The 18,247-nt window shown below is 37.6% G+C and overlaps 1 protein-coding gene and 1 long non-coding RNA gene across 20 annotated transcripts in view; both read left to right on the forward strand.

Annotated features, from left to right (window-relative positions):
- Positions 1-18,247, forward strand: part of DISP1 (dispatched RND transporter family member 1) — a 96,345-nt gene that overhangs the window by 31,586 nt on the left and 46,512 nt on the right. The window lies entirely within an intron of this gene.
- Positions 721-16,755, forward strand: LOC141941306 (uncharacterized). The gene is made up of 3 exons (XR_012628273.1): positions 721-2,503; positions 2,659-2,842; positions 3,246-16,755. It is a non-coding gene; the product is annotated as an uncharacterized LOC141941306 (long non-coding RNA).

The following is an 18,247-nucleotide window of genomic DNA, read 5'->3' on the forward strand; positions in this document are numbered from 1 at the left end:
CTCATTAGTTAAGTGTTCCAGCTGACATGTTGCTGCTCAAACTCATGAAGCAATCAAGATATAAAAACATCTGTACTGAACAGTTGTCAAAGACTGAAGGTAGCTGCTGAAGGCAGCGATGTTCTGCAGGCAGGCCAACTGCTGTCACCAGCCTGTTCAGATGGTAAATTCAGTTCATGTTACTGATGATAGACAGAATGCATGACAAATAGAAGAATGGGGCCAAGAGCTGCTGTTAGGAGTGGACTGAAATCAGGGGGTCGATTCCAAGGCAGGACATGCAGCTCTCCTAGCTGGGTGGTGTAGCAGTACAGGGAAAGCAACAGGTACCCATTGTTCTTACACTTTTTTGTGACAAAATGTGTAGATAAGTGGTAACTTAACATCAAAATTATATGCACCCATGTTTCTCTGTTCTGAGAGTTTATTAAAAGCTTTGTTTCTCTTCTCTTTCCCTCCCCCCCCCCCCCCCCCCCGTTGCCCTAAACCATAAAAAGGAATTTCTAAAACTCATTTTCAGCTTTTTTTGTGCAAAAAGCCTAAATCAGTCAAGAGTGGGCAAAAGTTCATGCCAACACAAACAGGATGCTGAACTTGAATTCAAAATGCTGCATGTGACAGCAGTCTTTGCAACAGATGCCTGCAAACAGTGAATCAGCGGTGTCTAGGTAGTAAACAACAGCAGTGTCATGAGATCTCTTAAAACTGCATGTCATACAATAAGATTCATGACTTAGTATGTCTCAGGAAGTGCTTCAAGGCTATTTCTAATGTGCTAAAACCATGCACAGGTTTGCATGTTGAAATACATTTACTCTTTTAACCCTTCTCAGGACAGTGAACTTCTGTGTACAGCAGTTGAGACACAAAACCTCGCTCCATATTCGGACTTTCATTTTGGAAACTAAGTGTATGTGTATTTGCATCTATCTCTGTGCTACCTCTGTTTCTTGATGTGCTGGATTTGTTCTGCTTGTAACTTTTCAAGTAAAACAGACATAACTGGCTAAAGATGCTTAATTTTTCTGCTTGCTTGGAATCCATTTTGGATTTCCTGGGATGTAGGAAGGGAAGTCAAATATTGCAAAACATTCTTCCAAGCTGTGACAGTGAATGCCTGAAATCTTAAGTCTCCAGCAATTGTACTGATCGAACCAGAAAAATCCTTACAAAAATATTGTGGTTTCTCTCAAATTGATAACAAAGTTAAGTCAACTTCTTACCTGTGAGAGGCTGCGTTGGGGATTTTTGCCTCTTTTTGGCTTTTCCCTTTAAGGAGGGGGAGTAAGTTTGGGGTTTTTTATCACTATTTCCAGCCTATCTTGGTCAAATCCTTGTGTTCCAACCTGATGATGATGTTCAGTCTCTCTGCTCTCCTGTAATGTCACTCTGTTCCTACGCTGATTCACCGTCTTCAAGTCCCTTTGTTTTCTTCTTAGAACATCTGTCCAAAAGACCAAAAGAAAGGATTTACTTTCAAATGTGTAACACTTTGAAATGCACAACGCTTCCAGCAATGCTGGGTGTTTGACTGAGCCTTTCAGATTAGGGCAAGTCGAGGTCCTGCTTTCTCATGTGTATTTTCATTTTTATTTATCTGATGTATACCTGGTTCTGACTTACTCTTGTGGCCATACTGAGAGGCTATCCTGTAGTTGGCATACCAGTTCTGGTTTGTCTCCTGCTGACCTCCCATCACAAATTCACAGCGGATGTCTGAGCTTCTGGCTGGCAAGCCATGTTTTTGGTGCTGAAAGATGATATCCAACTTAGTGTCTGTTTTGTTCTGCATAGGTAATAATGTGGGGAATGTCATTGAACCAGATGCTCAGAATATGAGATACTTGTGCACAAACTGTAGCAGTGGTTGGGCTAAAACACTCTTAAGTGCCTAAACATAGCGTAGTGAAGGAACTCCTGTAGTTAAAACCCTATGATTCCTTCCTTGACAAGAATGTTTGCAGCATAGTCTCCATTCAGTTTCGTGGGTACTTAGGATTTTTCATGTGTCAAAACAGCAGTGAACAATTCAGCTACGGAACTCTCATTGTTTGGATTGTTTCTGCCTGCCTGAAACTATTGCTTTAAAAAGTGTTTTTAAAAGGAACGCTTCCTATGGCACTTTAAGGCAATATTCTGTTGGATTATATCATGAATAATTAAGATATTTTGCTTATATTATCAGTAATAATATTGGTATGTAAGTTTTGATATTTATTCTTCAGTGGTGAATACACTTTTATAAACATGTTTTAGAACCATGTACTGAAAAACCACTAAAAACTTATTCAGTTTTTCCTAACTTTGCTATTGGAAATGCAAAATATGTAGATACCCAAATTGCATTCCAGCATGACCTACTGGCAGGCAAGAGGATTTCCGCTTCAGTGCTGCAGTTCATTAAAGAGTTGTAAACAGAAATGCTGCAAAAGTGTACTGTGGGCATGTGACGAGAGACTTCTGATAACCTCAAGGCTGGCTCCCAAATGATCTTATTAATTCTGTGAGTAATCCGGGGAAAATCAGTAGGGTTTCTTTGACTTTTGCCCTCCAAGGTTGCAGTTTTTACAGCTTGGAGCAGCTATTAGTAACAATAGCTCTTGAAGTGTAATTTAAAAAACCCCAGGAAATGTGTTCCTGTTTTTCTTTCTGATTCAGTTACAACTGACAACTCCTCTTCCTTTAGCCCCTAATTCAGTGGGCTGCTGTTCCTGGAAACCTGTTTGGAATGTTATAATGAAGTTTTTCACTTGCCTGAAGTACATCAAATGAGCCTGGTTTCCAGCGGAGACTTCATTCTGCGTGCAGTCAGCTGTTTCTCATGAGTCACACTGTTGGCTGGGTAAGGAAGGAAAGGGTTGCTTTGTGCAGGCTCTGGGAAGTTCATGATTTCAATTCTTCTGTATTGGAAAGGCTGCTGTTACAGTTGTCAGCTCATTTGTGTTCAAGGTAACTAATCCAGGAACAGAAAGTGACCTCTTTTCTAGCTGTTAGTGACAATTAAAACATCAATAAAAACTTAGGTTGTAGGAAATCTGAACATGGACAGTGTCATGTTTTGTGGTGATGGATGGAAGAAAATTGCAATAAGTATTTGCATCTTGTGAACGCGTTCTCTTTTTTCATGTAGCTTGAAGTTTAATTTTTCTTCAGTTTCCCTTTGAGAATTATTTTCAGTATCACTAAAATCTTATCTTGAAGAGTAACACAAAGAACTATTTCAAGTTGCTTTTCTTCTTTTGCAGCGCCTTTCAGAGTGGCATCATCTTTCCTAGAACTGGGCTGCCTCTTCCCAGGTGCTTTTTCTTCTGTTCCATTTTGCCTCCACTCTCCAGAGTTGGCGTGATACAGTCTGCATTGGAGAGGGCAAGATTCCGGAGAATATCAGGCATTAACTGTTTTGAAAGGCTTGTGTCTGTGGCCTGTTGTCTGGATGTTACTTATAATATATACGGAACTGTTAACTCTCTATATAAAAAACACTTCCCATTTTAAGACTGTTCCTTCCTATGAAAATTGATCTTGGCTGTTCTTTAAAACTGCTTTTCTAGCTTAAGGTAGGCATGCTTACCTTGCTATTCAGTGTTAGCAACATATTTCTTTCACACATATTCACCTAACTTTGACACTTTTATAGTTTTCCAGTTTGGCTAGCTGCCTTATCTCTCTGCTTTTAAGTCAGGTTTGGTTAAAGTGTACCCTTTTAAACCACATAAATGGGAAAGCACATAATTTGATAAAACAAAGTTTTAAAAAATTTGATCAAGTCTTCAGTAGCATTTAACCTTTGGTTATTGCAGTTAGGAGATTATGAAAAGTTCAGATTTTTTTTCAGCTTTTTAAAATTTTCTGATAATTCTGATAGTTTTGAAGCCAGCAGCTGTGTTTACTCGATGCATCAAACAAGTTGATAATGTTATTGTGATTAAACTTATCTTTGGAAATCTCTTCCATCGTTCGGTATCTGTTAAACCTAATAATACCGAAGTCACGTTATAACCCTGAAAAGTCATAATATTCATTATAGCTGGTTAGTATTATTTTCATTATCAGCTTAGAAAAATCACAAAATCCAGTAGTGCTATTAGGAAATGGGTTTTTTTTCTCCAGATGGTTTTGATAAGAAAAAGCTATCTTCTATAACTTGCTCATGAACTAGTTAAATTGAGAGTTCATATATTGATTATTTTTTTCCTACTAGTTTTCTTTCACTTATCTGCCATAGTTCTTCAGAGACTGAAAGATAACAGTGTCTTTGTTTCTGATTTCAGTCCATAGGAAACATATCACTCACTCATATAGTATGTCTGTTGATGGCATTTAGGGCTGTTCTCCTTTTTGCTTCTCATTTTTTCTAGTTAAAAGAATATAAGATCAATCTTAGAAAATAGTTTCTTAAATACTGTTAGAAACATGTTAAAGTATGTTGGAAGTATTTCCACATTCCACATTATAGTGATGTACCACACACCTTGGCTTTCCTGCTTTGAAAACTAGGTACGTGATACTTGCAGGGTTTAGATAATCAGAGGAGATACAGCATTTAAAGTGTTTCATGATTATCAGTTCTGAATTCTCGTACTCCCGACGGATCACAGATCCCGTTGCAGATGGAGTTGGGTAATGTGCTTTTATCCTTTCAGTAAGTGTATAGGACAGGCTTCTAGCTGTTCAGCTATCAGCTTTAAATGGTAGAGGTAAAGATCTGTTCTTTTTTAAACTTCTCTTCTTCTTACGACTTCTAAAGCAGGTTTTGTAAGTATAAAAAGAAAGTTTAAGAAAAATAACTGCCTACAATTTGTCAGTATCCACTGCTATTTTTAAAGTTCTATTTTCAAGGGTTTAAAGTTCTAGCACTGGTTTTCAGTATTTTCTTTTATAAAGATAGGAGCTTTGATAAATAGCTACTGTTTGTTCAGTGGTCTTTTGACAGTTTAAGGTAGTTGACTGGCTTGATCTGCAGTTGGTGAAACATAACTATTTTAACTTACAAGCTGAGTAAGAATCATTTAGAAAGGGTTTTCTGAAATCTTGAAGTCAGTCTGTAAAAACAAAATCATTTTAGTGACAACTTTGAATATTACAGTTTCTCACTAATCTCATGAACAAAATTTTCGATTTTGTTTTCCAACTGTTTCCCTTAAGAGGATAAATAGCTTTGAAATAATCTTACCCTAACCTGGAAAATTGGAGACGTGCCTCATCAGTGAGCTTTATGGTGCCTGACACTTCAGTGTTGTGGAAGGTGCAAATGCAGTGCAGGTCACTGCAATGATTAAAAGGTGAAACTGGTTAATGGAGTCTGTAGAACCTGCATGCCCATGGAAACCTCTTGGTTATATGTTAAAACTGTCCTGCACATGTAAACTTCTTGCAATGATAAATAGTGTTTATGTAGATAGGTTTATGCAGTAAGATTGCCTACAGGACAGATGCAGGGATTTCTCCTTTCTTATCTAGGCTGCTGCTTCTAGAAATTAATCTCCTGAGTTTCTGGTTCTGCTGATTCAGAAGATTTTGTAATTAGGAAGATTCAGGAACAGAGGAGCAGGAAAATAGAAGCAGGAGATGAGAAAGAAGCAAGCGTTTGTATGAAAGAAAGAGAAATGGTGCTGTACCTGGAGCGTAAGGAGAGATGGTTATTGGTACTGAGAGAGCTGTGTGAAATGGCTTTAGTAGTGACAACTGTACCTTTGAAGCATTTTTTTTCTGGTTTATAGAAGTTATGACTTGTTCATAATTGCTTTGCTGCCTTAGACTGAAAAGCAGATTTTGTGAGCCTCTGCTTTCTTTGCTCTTTTCTGATTTGCCTGTATAGTGTTCTGAGTTGGATATTGAGGAGCTGTAGCTCCCCACTGTGCAGAAAACTGGTTTTAAGTTTCATTATATTCCTCTGTCAATTACCACATACACTTGTACAGATTCTTAAGGAAATCTGGAATATGTGGGGATGATGATCTCATTTAGATTCTTATCCCCCAAGTTTTCAGCAGCTATGAGGGGGGGAAATCCAACTTTATTGGATGGAATATACATGCAAATAAATGTTTGCTTTGAAAACAGAAGAGGCTCAGTGCTGAAAAAGATTTTCTGGAAGGATTTCCTCCTAGTTAAGAGTGTATAATTCAACAACTTTAAAGAATACTATAATATATTGATACTTTTATTCGCAGCTTCAGCTAACATGGCATGATCAGTGGCTTTAGCAAGTTTTAATTACCCTCTGTCTGTTCAGTTGCACCAGGAGGAATAAATACCTTAGTAACAGATTTGTGTTAAGTAGGAGAATTTAACTCGGTGTGTGCTTACAAAAAGAAGAAAAGGAAAACTGCTTTTGTCTCCATAGTGTCTTCCGTGTTTACATCTCCTTTAGATTTGCTGTAGTTTAACTTGTTAGACTATGAGTTTGATTTAATAAATAAACACGATATGGAGCATTTCTCTTGTAGATCACTTTGCTGAATGTGTGATGCCAGCAAAGACCAAACCGGCTTCCCCTTTGGTAGCAGTGGCTAAGCTGTCCCTGCAGAGACTCCAAAACATTCACTAGCCATAAAACTGGCACTTATTTTCATTTTTCATGTTGTTTAATGCTTGCATTTTGTTTCTTTCCTTAGGTTTTTTGATTAAGCATTTACTTTTACTGAATCCTTACCTATAATGACAGTTTAATTTTTTGGAAGATAAATTTAAGTGGCATATACAGTAAAATGACTTTTCAACAGCTTAGTGCTAAATGTTTCCAGACATAGATGCAATTTAATCACATCTACACTTCTTGAAAAATGTAAATCTTCAGTTCTCTAAGGAATGTTTATTAATACCTTTAATGTTTATCATTGTACATGAGGAAGGTATACATAATCCCTCTGTGTTAGAAAGACCCTTCAATTTTAATTTATTAAAAGATTACTTTACCCTGTCATGGACAAAGTGTCCCCTAAATCCAGTTCCCTCCCATGAAAGCGTGAGAATTTCTCCAGTACTTGGGGTCTGTGCAAATCATCTGCACTACAAAAGAACCCTGGCTCCTTCCATTTTAGGAATCTGGGAAGGGTAAATATTTAGAAGTGCTGGCGTAACAATAGCAGAAGTAGAAGGAAATTAAAGTTTGGGATCCAGTGCTGAGACACATTTGGCTTAAAACTGTGGGTGGAAAGAAGAAAAGCTTTTTAGTAAATTCCGATTTTAGTAAGCTTTTTAGTAAATTACAATTTTAATTCTTGGATTAAGGAAAAAACCAGAACTGTTCTATGTAGAATAAACTACCCAGTTTCACAGACAAGAAGTCTCAGTTTTGGAAATGTAGCCTTTTTAGTTATTGTTTAGGTGTTTTGCTTTTTCTGTCAGCCCAGAGTTCAGTCACTTTCTGACAGGTCGCAGGAACAAATATTTCGCTGAGCAAAGACTAGCACTGTTAAGTGAACAAGTCTTTTTATGGAAGATTACTGCTGGTGTGAGAACTTCTTGAATGTAAAGCTTAGAGGCTGTAGGTTGAATGAATACATGAAGTAATCTGAAATTAAGACCATGGCATAGAAATTAATTTCATTATAGAAACTCTGGTGTTTAGGTTGCAAAGTATTTTGCTTTATAAAAGATTTTGTAGAATCTCTTAGAGAATTTCCAGCATCTGTTGTTTGCAACAGCTGTTAGATATTGAGCAGAAAGATTCGTCTGTCCTCAGAATAGCAAGAAAAATGTATTCCTTATCTTGATAAATTCAGTTCAGGTTGAGTAACTCTTCAGATATTAAAACCAGTTTTTCTGGTGTATTTCACTTATCTTTGGGAGATTTTTGGCACTGTGTTCAAATACCTAAACGTGTATGTTCTAAAGACTGAAGTCTGTTTCTGCCAAAATTTTCTGTGTGACTTATGAGCCTATATAAAGACCATTATAGTAACTTAAGCTGATACTTGGCTTGTGTTTATGCAAGACAATTCCAAATAATCCTTTAACTTAATTTTGAACAGTGCTGTGTTTTTCAGGAAGAGACCATATAGAGTTGGCTGGAGAAAGGGAACTGTCCTTTTGCAAAGAATTCCAGTGTTTTGAAATTTGATTTTTTTTTTTTGATCCAATATAAAAGATAAAATAAAAAATTCTGCATTTCTTTGTAGAAGGAAATAGTTTATCTTCAGGGCATTCATCTCCACAGGTAGAAGACCCTGCTGGGTAGCCTTATCTGATGCCTCAGGGCTCTTTGCACTCACTCAGTTTGCTCTAAGTTGTATGGGTCATCAGAAAAGGCAGTTTTCCAGTTAGTTCTATTGGAAAGTTGTCAAACTTTACCATCACCATCATGTTTTAATAGTATTTTTTTGTTACCCTTCATATATAATTTTGATTTTTATGGTTTCCAGATGGTAGATAATTGAGTGCAGCCCCTGACAGAGTTTGAATTTGAGATCACCTAGTGTCTTGAAGGCTAGCAGAAGTTGCTCTTCGTATTTAGATGCCAGTTGCTGCAAGGGGAGCTAAACCCACAGAACTTCGGAACTATAGTGAAATAGTGAATATTAATGAAATACAGTGTAATAGTATTTTGAGAGGGAGTAATTTAGACCACTCTAGGACTTAAACGTATGAGTTTTCTTGTGAATTTCTCAGTATTTTTTGGATACTTACTTATGGATATCTGTTATCTTGAAGCTTCATTTGCAGGATGACACTTCAGTATTTAAGTGGCTGTTCCCTCTTGGCTTAATCTTACTGAGAGTCCTCTGCAAGTTCTGAAAAGTGGAACAATTCAAAGAAATTCTTATTTCAGTAAGGCCATTTGTTCAACCTAGACATCTGAAGAGCTAAGCCCAGTGCCAGGAGGTAATTGAACAACATGGTCTTACTCTGTACCACCAATGACAGGAACTGGCACGTCAGAGAAGAGGTTGTTTTGTCTGCCTTGCTCAGAAGCAGATGTGCCCTGCACAAAAGGTGATATTGAATCTCACAGTTGATTAATCAAGCACTTTTTCCAGCTTTTTGCATCATTGTCTGTTACTTGGTATTTCTAGTTACTGCATGAGATGTATTAGTTGTTAAACTCCTTAAAACCTTAAGCAGAAAAAAGAAATCACAAAAGGAACTGAATTTATAGTAAATTGAGTTTAGATCATGAAATCTGCACTCTCTGGTAGTTTAGTCTCTTAATTACAAGTTATCAGTCGACTTCAGATTTGGGGTCTATATGACAAATGTTGAATTTTGGTCATAGTTCCGGGGAACATGTGACCGGGGTCAGTGCTATTCCAGTATGTCTGCACAATAGCTTTCTACTGGGAAAATAAATCATAATAGAGCGTGTTTTAAATCTGTTTAAGGCTTATGGGACTATGAGGACTTTAGTAGGTTCCTGTTTAATGTTAGTGAACATGGCTCAGTTGTGACAGGTGACACTCATTTTAGTGTAAGGTTTACCATGACTGTTTTGTGGGGTGTTCCATTTCTTCCCCAGTAATTCAGCTATAGCACCATTTTACCAGTCAGTTCCTTTTGAACCAGCAGAATTAAAGATGTTTAGTTTACCTTGTTTAAAAATAGGGATTTCAAAATGCTTTTAGTAGGACAGCACGTCATTACTTCTAGAAATTCTTGAAGTAACATATGACAAAGTAGATCAGAACTTAGGAGGGTTAACAGGGATGAAGGCCCTCATTGCATGGGGGAGGAGTGGAGAGCTTGATCTAAGCAAATGTAGCACTCCAGTCCCTTTGCAGTCCAAGCACCAAGGCATACTGGTATGTTCTACAGCAGAGGCTGTGCCCAGTGCTGTTTCTGCCAATGTTCCGGTGTCCAAGTTCCACTGCAACAGCCATAAAGGAAGTGTCTCCAGATGCCTTGCAATACTTTGATATAATTGTTGGGCAACTGTATGATAACTCCAAGAAAAGTAAGACTTGGATTTTATGCTGAAATCCATCTGAAGGATTTCAAGCACAGGTTTCTCACCAAATAGAGGACTCTTAACTACTCAGCTGTTTACTAGATTGGTATCAAGGGTCCTTTGTACAACTAGGAATCCAAAATTTACAGGACCAGAATGAAGGAGAGCACAAGCAAGAGAAATAGGACTTTGTAATCCAATTACGAGGTCGCTTACCTGGGAGGGAGGAAACACAGGCTGTACTTCAGGGACTGTGTATGTATTTTACATAAAACAGTACACAGTTTATTAGCAGTCTTGGAAGCTTAAACAGAACCAAGCACAGCCTATAAAGTGGTGGATTGAACAATTTCTGTCTGAGTTCCTTTGTAAATAATTGAGCAAAGCTTTAAAATGGCAGTAATAAACACAGAATGAAAGTAAGATTTTTGTACGTGTGGCTTCATGTTTTTTTTTCCAGATTCTTGATATATGCAAAATTGATTCATTTCATAACAATTTTGCATGGTGAAAGCTTCTGTTTAATCCTATTTTAAGCCCCTGTTTAATCTTATTTTAAATGTGCTGATCAAGCTACAGCTTGTGTACTTGCCAGAGAAATTATTCGTGATTTGTGTTACAGTTTTAAGAGAAATGAGCATGTTGAAAATCAATGGAAGTTCTACATCTACATCTGTGGATGTAAAATGTTGATGTAATAGTGGTGCATGCCAGCACTCGTGTATTTCTCAGTTTATAACTTCGAAGTGAAGAAAATGCAAATGTGTTGTACTTCAGTGCATGACTAAATTAGGGTACTAAAACAGGTTCTTTACTATGTTTACCTCTAGTTTTGATGGTTTAAAAAACTCACTTGTCATTAGCTAAATTTACAATGGCAGTTTTAGGTTTCTAGGAAGCTCTAGTGACCTCTGTAAAGAGGTAATTCAGTGAACCTGTCGCTAATAATTTCATTCTGTAGCTAATAGTAATGGGTTTAATCCAGAAATTATAAGATGGGCCCCACTTCCCTGAGGGAAGTATTTCTTTCCATCTTTAAATGTACAGGGGGTGAGTGTAAATTTAACAGGATCTGGCTGTTCTTTTATTTTTGAAGTCACGATGCTTTTTCTAAGTACTATGCAGAATTCAGTAATGTGCAGCAGTTTTTCTTGAATTAACTCCATCTAATGGCAGACATGTGTGTTTCACTCATGCTGTTTTAATGGAATACAGCTTTGTTTGCTGTTGTTCACGTGTTTACCTGTGACCTTGCAAACTAGCTCATGATGGCTGGTATCTCTTAGACATGTTCTGTGCACAAGAAGCCTGACCATTTCAGTCGTGCTCTGACTGGTAATCTGAAGAGTATGGAGGCTTCTGCTCAGTGTTTACAGTAGCTGTGTAAGTAGGGTGGTAATGCAGCACTTGTGAAGAAAGTCATAGAAGATAATGACGTTGTTGAACTGTAGACTTGTTTAGCTCTGAAAGGAAAAGTGCAGTCATTCAACAAAAAAGCAAGAAACCTGGGAAAATCCCCTCAGTGGCTTTACCAATTGTACCCGACTAGGTTTTAGTATTGAATTAGAATGCTAATCACTGAATTCTTCTCCATCTTGTCCTAATGAAAGAAATTCCTGTATGTCGGGGAATGGAATTTCAGTTTGCAAGCACTTCAAACACAGCCCTTTGTTTCTTCTTTGTTATTTTGTGAGAATTCGAAACTAGTTCAGCAATAACTTGCTTTATAGAAAACTTACAACCAGAAGTTAAGGATCTTGCTTACACTTTTCCATTTGATTTGCAGTTCTAATTGTTAGTTATATTCTGTCCTTTGTGCTTTTTCTTAAGCAAAATTTTAAAAAAGTTTCTGTTTAGTGCTGAGTATCAACTCTAAAGCTATTTCTTCTACAGTGTATACTACAATATAGATATTAAATGCATACATACTTCTAAGTGGACCTAAATAATTAGTGTCACTGAAAGAAGCACATCTCCCCGCTCCTGATGGTTATTCTTGCCTGTTATGGTTGCCATCCTTATGCCAGCAAATGTGCTTGTGCAGGTATATGGTGAGCTGAATTTAGAAAATTTATTGGGATTAAAACTAATCTGTGAGGAGGAAGTATGTGGGTGAGTGTCTTAGCACATGTTTGCATGATAGGCACTTGCCTCTTGAAATTATCGCCTAGCTGTGAAATTCCTTGTCCTCTGACCTCGGGCCAGCATTCCAGGTTCCTTTCTCTCCCTTCTTCCCTGCCCCCTTCTTGAAATGCGCAGCTTGCTCTCACCCCTGGTTTATAATATGCCAGTAACCAAGGAGCTCAGGGTCACCTGTTTCCACTCGCCAGGCACAACTGCTGGTCCTGCCCTGACATCTTGCACTTGGTTGTACTGGAAAGGAGGGAAGAACGCTGGTGGATATTACAGTCTTTTCTAATGCCTGGCAATAACTTCGTATGCATTTGACTTTGAGTACTATGACCAGATCCATGTGATACCTTTTTGTTCACTGCGGGGGGAAGTGGATATGTCATGCAAGTGTGAAGAACAAGTCATCCCAAATTGATTGGGATGCTTTCCTCAAGGTTAGATTTTTTTTTTTTCCTTATCTTTGTCTCTAAAGCAAACTCTTTGGCAAAGATTTTTTTTTTTTCTGGAAGATTTATATAAAAGTTGTTTTGGAAAGGGTATGTGCAAAGATGAATATCTTCTGACAAATGGAGCAATCTCTGTGGCTGCTCTTTTGCTTTCAATAGCTGGTTGGGCTGTGAATTTTACTGGGAAGGTCAGTATGTTGTGCATGCATTGCTCATATTAAAATAGTATCTGGCTGATGACTGTTAAATACTGCAGACTAAACAAGGCTGTTTTGTTAAATAAGATTTAAAATTGTAAAAAGAATATTCAAGTTTTAATATCTGAACACTTCTATGAAGGTTCGATGGCTTGGTAGTAAACCGATTTCTTAGCTTTATTAAAAGTAGCAGTGCCCGTGCCTTGGAACAGGTACACGGCCCAATTAAGTGAGCTGAAAGGGAGGGAGTTGCAAAGGGACCAAACTTTTCTCCTACCCATGGAACGGCTGTGCAGCTGCTGCTGCTGCAGGGCTGCCAGAAGTCTTCGGCAGCTGCTGTATGCTTGTCTCTGTCTGATATGGAGGTGGTTTACTGGTGCTGACTTTGTACAGCTGTGGTACTGCTGGCATACACTCAGTCACTCTTCTTTGCCAGGGTATAAAAAAAAAATCTCTACGCAGTTGTACTCTGTAATGACAAAAGTGACTACTGTCCTCTCAGTTTCCATATCCTGGTTTCCTGTGCAGAAGACTGGTATCAGTCCTGCTGCTTCAGAGTCCTGGAGCGCTTCATGATCCTTAGTTCCTGGGTACAGAAAGAAACTACTCCTAAATATGTTTCAGCACCTGATCCTCTTCAGGTTCCTTAATTTGTATGTGAAGAGAGTTAATCTGGTACTACAATTCATGAGACCAGTAGAGAACCAAATCCTATTCTGATGATCCTCCTAGAAACAGTATAGTACATACAAAACGGGTGAACTGTAGTAATCAGAAAAACCAGTATTGTCTGAATTGGCTACATATATCACAGACTGTAGTAGAAGTAATCTAATTGAAGTCTGATCTTGAATTCAATCTTTAAATAGCTATCCAACTGTATTTATTGAATGTAAATCTCAAGAGGTACCATCAGGTTTAAAAAGCCTTCAAGTACGTAATCTTAGACATTTGGTCAACACTGGACATCTTCAATACAAAAATTTGGTTTGTTAAATGGACCTCATGCAGAGAAATAATATATCTTGGTTTGTAATACAGCTGTAATGCAATTTCTATATACCCTGTGCTTTTCCAAAGGATTTTTTGATTTGAGAATTGATCAGGAAGGTATACAGTTGCAGTTTTGCACTGACAAGAATATAACTCAAAACTGTGTGGCTCCAGGGAACCTGTGCACTGCAGAAAACACCAAATCATATTTTTGAGAAGATACACCTCAATATCCCTAGGCATAATATAAAAGGAATAGAGATAGCATTAAAAAAAAAGCATGTAGTGGAATGTTTCATAGTTTAGACTGATCTCAAGATTTTTGACTTAAAGTAGCAGGTAGAACAGACACATATGAAACTTACTTTAGTGAACAGCTTTGGAAATGATGTGACTTGTGTCTGACAAGCAGTAACTGTAGTTTAGAGTAAACAGTGTGAAATCAGAGGGTCCCAGAGAAATCTGGCATCTCCTTCTAAAGCTACAGAGGTTGATGCTCTGAAAGGTCTGGTTCTTGATTTATCTGAATGCATGAGAAATTCCCAGGCTCACATCTGTTTGCTAAGAGACAGGCAGAAAAGATTGACTTCCCATTGCCGGAGTTGTGTTTGGGTAACCCTCTGGCAGGCAAGCAGGCTAGAGAGCAAACATTGAGTTTGTGCTCAAATAGCGTTTTCTCTTGCCTTGCCTGTCAGGCCTTCGTTAGTGTGTCAGTAAAGCTCACATCAAATAAAAGCTCCTCTATAGGCTCTAGCAATGCTTGTTTACTCCAAACACTTAGATTTTTTTTTTTTTTTCCTGAAGGAAAAAAAGATTAGCTTTGGTCCTAATTTCACTTTCCTAATGAGGAAAGGTGAAGGTGTGATGTGGGTTGTGCACAAAAGGGGGGGAGCTCTTTCATGCATTATTTGAAGGTTTAGGCAGTTAACTTTGAAAATCCTTTAGAAAAATTAATAATTAAGAAGCTCATAGGGGTTTTCTCTCCTGTTACTTTTACTAAGCCAAGGGAACAGCACACTAGGTTGAAGGTTGAACTTGCAATAGGTAGAAGAAAGGTTTCAGAACTACACTTGTCACCTAATTTCCTCTTAAACGAATAGCAAGAACCTGCTACTTTCTTAGTTGTGAAAGTGAATGAAATGAACAACAAAATTAATAATTTTCTGATATCTGCAACATAAATGCTTATTTTGCACGTAACCGTTTATATTGCATACCTATTATATGGCAATACTTACGCAGTTGCAATAAATATTCATGTTACTTTTTTAGTTTCCCTGAAATTAAGTGCAAAACAATGGTCCCTATCTTAAAACACTAAGTTATCAATTACTTTTAAAAGAATCCCTTAGGTTTAAAGACTTTGCTGTTTCCTGAACTAAGAATATGAATCTGAAAAAGTGACTTTTATCTGGATTGTTGCTATATGAATTCCTCCAAATGATGGGAGAAGTGCAGTTCTTCCTTATTTCTTTGATTATAGACAAGTTAATATGATAGTTACTGTAACGATACGGGTAAAATGCATTTCTCTGTCATTTGGAAAAAACTTATACTGCAATAGTTGCTTTCACTGTAACATCAGGATGGTGGTTGTAATTTAAATACTGGTGGTGTACGAGTGATGGAATTACTGCTTTTTATGTCACTTGTTTATTTTATGTTCCGATAAAGCATTCTGTTAGTTTTTCCCTCTGGTCAGTCTGGACTATTTTACAAGTGACATTATACATGCGTGCACTTACATAAGATACACTTAAGTGGAGTTAGTTCATAGTGGAAAAGGTACACCTGTGAGAAAGGAATGTGAATGAGAAAATGTAACTGTGTGTAAACATGTTTATGCAGCTGCATTTTAATGTAGCTTATTATTGGAGCACTCTGTTTAGAGAATAAAACTGTTACAACTGAAGACAAGCTATTAAAAATTCCTTAAAAACATTGTGAGCTACAGATAAGTCAGAAGGTATAGACCTTCAATTCTGCTTCCAGGTTTATTTGTACTTTTAACAAGTTTTTTTCATATTAGTATCTGAAAACTATTTGAGATGCTAATAAAACTGTCTTACAAACTTTCCATATTAAAGCATTTTTGCAGAGTATTAAATCTGGATTTTTTTCTGTTTTTCATGATGAATACACAACTTTGTTTTTTATTTTAGTAATGTAAATAATTGCTTCCAGTGTGGGGAATGTTTAAGACTTAATAGCTTTTCAAGACGTGTGATGTGGGACTTGAGTTACTGTGGAGCTTCGGATACGCATTTCAATTCAGAGTACGTGTGATTTGGAAACATGCAAAATAAAAGATTTATCTCTATTGGATCTTCACTGAAAAAAAATCATCAAATTGATGTTAGTATTTCTGTTCTGTAAGTAGATAAAACAAGACAGTTTTATATTTCATAAAACTCAACCTTCACATGACCTGGTTTAAAACTTTAGGATCTCAATGAAAAAATTTAGACAAATACTGCTGGAGTGTCTTGTTTCAGGGCGTGGGGAAAGACTGGAAAATGTCACTATCATACTTTGAGAGCTTTTTAAAAAAAATCAATAAAGGAAATAGTTTAGAATCCTGCTGTATTTGTTTGCAGTATCGTACTGAACTGAGTCTTTAATTACACTAGGGACTGAGAGCACATTGTTCTAGGCACTTCATGGATAATGAAAGACCCTCTTTGCCCCCAGAAATTTATTTCTGTGCTCTGACTTTCAGTGTTATTTAAGATGATGTGACCTTAAATGTCCAATTTCCAGAATGTTAAAAGAATGCATTGGTATCTGTTTTATTGAATGTACTGTGTAGAGTTTAAATTTCCCAATTACAAGCCAGAAGTCCTTTGTTTATCCAAAAAAAACCCAAATAGAGCATGATCAGCAATCATGTCTTTAAAATTTTCCCTGTCACTAGTGCTGGAGAAGACTGCTTTGTGAGACTTAAAAGATTTTTTCAGCCTCTATACTCACTTAATTCTCAGCCTTTCTTGAGGATATCAATTATGAAAGATTTTGTGATGAAGTCTGGAGAAGGACAGCCAATTTACTTCACATCATCTGTAGATCAGACAATATTTCATCCTCGTGGAGCTAGCAGTCTGAAAATGGAAGGCTCAATACTTAAGGCTTCAGCCATAGGTATATGATGATACTGAATCAGTTTTGCTTATGTTACGACCTGTATTTATATGAAGGTTTGTGTCTTCCACTCCATGAGGGCGGGGAAAAAAAAGTGTATAGAAGAATGCCAGTATAAGAGGATGTGAGTTTTTACATTCAATACCTTGTATTTCATTGACTTCCTTTTCATACTGTATCTCAAAAAAATAGATCCACAGATCTAAGTACAGGTTTTTCATTGCTGGGTGCTTTTTTTTTAAATCTTTTACAATATGTTCTTTCATCTCTGGATGGGTAACACAAATTGTGAATTAAATCCACTGTCTGTTCAGAGGATCCCAAATGCCAGTTTTGAGAGTTTCCAGCTCGGGGGTGATGCCTTATGAACAGGCTCAGTTTAGGTCTAGGAGCAGATGACTCACGTTTGTGTGGCTGGTCTTGGATAAGTCAGTTGTTTCTTCACCTTGTATTTGTGGACCTAAGAGCACTTTGTAGCACCATGTAGGCACATGGATATCTCTGAAAAATTGTCAGATGTGACACAATCAGTGGCAGTCTAGACCTAGTAATGTCTGATGGATCAAGCTGACTCAGTCCAATTAACTTTCCCAATACTGTGTTCTTGGCATGACCCATGTACCACAAGAATCTGGAAGATGCCACTATGTGCCCTATGTGCCTCTGAATAATTAAAGTAGCTGCTGCTATCTCAGTATTACCTCAAATGCTGCGCAAAAATATACTTCAGTATGAATAGTAGTAAATAAATGGTTGGTCCCTACCATATTTCTCCCACTGCATTGTTTGTTTTAAATGGCATTTGGTAAATTGCCTACTGCAAGAACTGTGCTGTAGCATCTAAGATGCAATAGAGAATGTTGTGTCCAAGAAAAAAAGCACCAGCCAGGAAATTCTGTAGGTGGATAGGAATTGTAATAAAAATTCAATGTAGCCATAATAAAATACTTGCAGAGTACATGTGCCACGTGCAGAACTCATTCTGTCATTTTAATGTGTAATTAGCTCATTACTTCTATTCCATATTCCCTTATTCTCCCCAGTTCATTAGCAATTCCGCAGACTTTCTACAGCACCTCTGGTGCCTTCTGCCCTTCAAGGATTTCAAAAGCCTCTGTGCTTTTTCCCTGAGCACTTGCTTAGTCCTTCAGCATCAGTTTGTCCCCAGAGCACTCAAAACTGCCACCAGCTCTCCTGTTAACATCCAACACTGTTGAAGTCCTTCAGCTCCTTCTGAATCTACCTCTCTTTAAAAGACACCACTGTGACAAGATGAATCTGTGATTCACGTCATATTAAGAGGCATGTGAAGGCATCCAGCCAAGCGAAGGTACAGAGAATAGCTGCACTTATGGTGCTGGAAGGGTGGTAGCTCAGTAGCAGCTCTTGGTCACGGGCAGCCACGGCTAGCAGAAGTGGCTGGTGCTTGATGGCATTGACTGGTGTCTTCAGTT

This window comes from Strix uralensis, chromosome 3, assembly GCF_047716275.1.
Source record: "Strix uralensis isolate ZFMK-TIS-50842 chromosome 3, bStrUra1, whole genome shotgun sequence".
NCBI lineage: Eukaryota > Metazoa > Chordata > Aves > Strigiformes > Strigidae > Strix > Strix uralensis.